This window comes from Cynocephalus volans, chromosome 4, assembly GCF_027409185.1.
Source record: "Cynocephalus volans isolate mCynVol1 chromosome 4, mCynVol1.pri, whole genome shotgun sequence".
In the NCBI taxonomy this organism is placed as follows: Eukaryota; Metazoa; Chordata; class Mammalia; order Dermoptera; family Cynocephalidae; genus Cynocephalus; species Cynocephalus volans.
In genome coordinates this window covers 6,476,680-6,480,613 of record NC_084463.1, presented here as the reverse complement: position 1 = coordinate 6,480,613, position 3,934 = coordinate 6,476,680, and positions in this window count along the sequence as shown.

The following is a 3,934-nucleotide window of genomic DNA, read 5'->3' as shown; positions in this document are numbered from 1 at the left end:
TGCCAATTCCAAGGCCCGGCACATAGAACATGCATAATAATGTTTTCAGAATGAATGAAGGAAGGAAGGAATGAAAACAGAGCCAAGACCAAATACTTCATTCTTGGATTCTCAGGCAATTTTTTCTTTATTCCTTTTACATTGTTTCCCACCCCACAGTGGCCATAAAGTTATCAGAAGAAAAGGAGGAATGGCAAGTTATGAGAATATAAACAGGAAGTGCTAAACCAAGAATATCAAATTTTTTATTTGATTTTTTAAAAATGAGAAGCATCTAATCTGACAACATCAATTGGTCTCCGTAGATATACTGAGGATTTGTTCTGTGTTGGGCACTAACCTCAGTGTTGCAAGCTTGCACCTGGTTTGGGAAACTGGAGGAATGTATGTGAGTATGTTGCCTAGGGTTGACCGTGAGAACAGAAGGTCCTAAGAGCTAGGGGTAGCCAAGGAAGGGAGCCCTCCCTGGTTGGGGATGACCTCATAGAAGAGGCTAAATCTGGCTTGGGCTGGAAGTGTCTGAGGAAAGTAATTAAAGGGTGAGAATAGCAGAGGGGGTCCTAGAAGGATTCAACTTCTCTGAGCCTTAGTTTACTCAGCTATACCAGAGAGTAAAGAAATCTACCCTGCAAAATTGCTGTGTGGATAAAATGAGATAATGTAGGAAAAGTGTTTGGTACACAGTGGGTGCACAGTAGGTGGTACCAGCACTGTCCTAGATGCATTAGGTTCAAACTCAAATGCCCACAGGGACTAGGCAAATGATGTGAATGAATAATAGAGACTAAGTATAAGATGGTGTAAGGGCCTGATGGCGGCTATGGCCAGTAGATGTTGCATGTGCTCTCTAAAAGGAGCAGCTGCTGTTTAGAGCCATTTGATTGTTGTCACTGTGGAATTTGTGCCTGCATTGTCAGATCTTTCCATTTTTTAAAAAGAAGCCAGTAATCTGTAGTTTTTACATGGAATCCTCTAATTTCAAATGTGGCGATTGTGGCAGGCATTGCTATCATCCCCAGGATCCGCTCTTCCCTTCTTTATCTTTGTAAGGGATCCCTCAAGTTGTAGTTAGGGACATGTCCTCTCCCTTCTCTCTACTCCCCACAGCTAGATATTGTTTTCCAGCTTTCCTTGCACCTTGGTGTGGCCAGGGACCAAGTGTTACCTCAATGAGGTAAGAAGATGAGGGCTATGTGCATGTTCATGGTTATGTCCTTAAAAAGAAGCTCCTTGGATTTCACTTTTTTCCTCTTCTTACTGGTGATGAACCTGTTTCAACCACATGGATGGGTCATCACTTTCAGGATGGCTGGGAGCAACAATATGGGAGTAGTATTGACAGCAGGATCTACACTTCTGGATCTTTACTGAAAAAGAATGAAATATCTATCTCATTTAAGCCACTGTTATTCGGTCTTTATTAAAGCAGCAGGACCAATTCCCTAAATAATACAACTAACTCACAATTTAAATAAAAAAGGAAACTATATATATAAAATATATATTTATGGGTTGAATTTGCTGATCAGATGTTAGTTTTTTTTTTTTTTAAAGAGTTAAACACTGTAAAATTCAATTCATTTTTGCTAGAAACTTTAGTCCCACTGGAAAAATCAGACTCACACAAAGCAATTAACTCAATATAATACAGATTGTACAGCCTCTGAGTGCTATTAGAATTCAGATGAATCAGGTACCAGCTAAAGACTTCCTACATCCTTTGCAAGTTTCCTGGCTGTGAATTTGTTAAGCCAGGAGCCCTAGTGTGGCAACAGGTAAGGTGGTACAGGTGGGTCTGGGGACCGGTCCATTCTATGCTTGTTGTTCCTAGTCACGTTTCAGGAGAACAAAGGGGTGAGAAGACCCAAGATGGTGGTGGTCCTGTTGTTGGGCTCCACATTTTGCACCTATTGCATCATTTAAACCACCCTATCCCCATTTTACAGGTGAGGAATCCTAGGCTGGGAGAGATTAAGTAATTTTCCTGTAATAATCAATAGAATAGGGATTTAAACCCACAACTCTTTGGTAAAAAGTCCTTGTTTCTTTCTGCTGTCTAGCTTTACTGTCTGTTTTCTTGGTGTGCCACAGCAGGCTGAATGGCATTATTAGTCCTATCAAGGAAGTTGAGGAGGAAAAATCATGTCTGAGATCTCTATTTGGCATTACCGGAATTGCTTGAAATAAATTCATCAGTAAGAAATTCAAAGGGAGAAAAGAAAAGGATGAGGTGAAAGAGGTGCCTTATTATTATTATTATTTTTAAGTTGAATCACATTGAATAAGCTGAGAAGTAACAAATGGTGTTTGGAGCATCATTTGCTTGAGATGCCCACAATGCATTTTGATCTCTAAGAAGAGAGGCTCATTAAACAGGAAGATTATCTGCTTATGTGGAATGACAAATCTATCCTTATAATCATGGCTGCAAATACTTGGGAGCCTGATTATAAACACATTTTCATAATCCTTGCAAAGATTAATGAATGATAATTACTTTATTCAGTGGCAAAAACTTGGTTTGGAGTAAGTGTTATAGTAACAGTTTCTGCTATTCATATTCTAAAATGAATCTACATAATGCATTACTTATAAATTCCTGCTTTTTTTCTTCTCTTCAGATTCACTAGTAGACTCTTTTCATTTTATAGTATGAAGTAATTCAACTACTTCATGAGTGTCAGTTACTGCTTTAAAACATCACACTTTGGGTTTTAGTTTTCCGGTGAGCTAGGGCTGTTACTCAATTTTGTTGACATTGTGGCTGCAGGAGCCTTTGTTTTCTTCAAATGAACTACAGTTTCAATATTGAAGTTTTGAGAACACCAAAGAGCAGTTCTGAAGTTACACTGTTGATGCTCTTAATTGCAATGTAGGGCCTGGAGACCATTGCTGAGTTGCAAATGAATAAAATCCTTATGAAGTGGGAAGGTCATGTTCAAGGAGACTGTAGGACTCAAGCCATAAAAACCTGGGAAGACATCTTTATGTGCATGGGAAAAATTTTACCTAGATGCAACCCTGATAATTTCTTAGGAATGAAAAAGAGAGTGGTCTAAACACCCAAGACAGGGTTAGGCAGGAGGTGGAGGTGTCCCCCCAAAATGTGAGAGAGGAACCACATGTCCCATTTGTCCCATTTCTTTCTTCCATGCCCCAAGGTGACAGAGACAGGAGAGCTTCTTTCAGTGAAAACTATGCAAGTTCCTCTAAATCCATTTCTCAGCATAAAAGCCTCATAAACGCCTCTAGAAAAGTAGAGGCCATGGTGGAGGAACTGGGTTCCCTATTCAACCCCTCAATCCCTTTAAAATTCTCTTTTCTTTTAGCCACAAATTCACATCCCTTCCTTGAGGTTTTACAAAAGATATTATTCAAGATATTTACATAGAATAGATTCTTATAATTCTTTTTCCACTACTTGTTTCCCACCCTGAATTTCAGCTCTCATCTCATCTCAGGTTCTTGGCCCTCAGTACCTTTATTTTTTCATTCTTTCCCTTCCTCTTGGCTTTTCTGCTTTTCCAGGGTGATTTGCTTCAGCACTTCTGCTTCAGAGAGAGTCAGTGCAGCAGGACCATGAGTTTTTATTCTTTCTTTTTTCCTTTACAAGGCCCCCAAAGTTCGTTCTTTCTTTTGCTCATATGACCTGTTTCTAGGCTTTTAGCTTAATCTTTTTTCATCCCAGTTTCCTGATGCCAGTCCTTCCCCACATCTGGGTATGCAGACTCTGTTCCAGCATTTTGTCAACTTTGAGCAAAAATTCAGCTTCTTCACTGGTTTCCACAAGAAAAATAATCAAGTAGGTTTATTGAATAAGCACACAGCATTTCTCTTGGAAAATCTCTATTAGTCTTGCCTTTTCTTCTGTGTTTCCTTGCTCCCGCTCCCCTACACCTTAGCCAGGGGTTCTGTTTTTCTGCAGACGCTTATC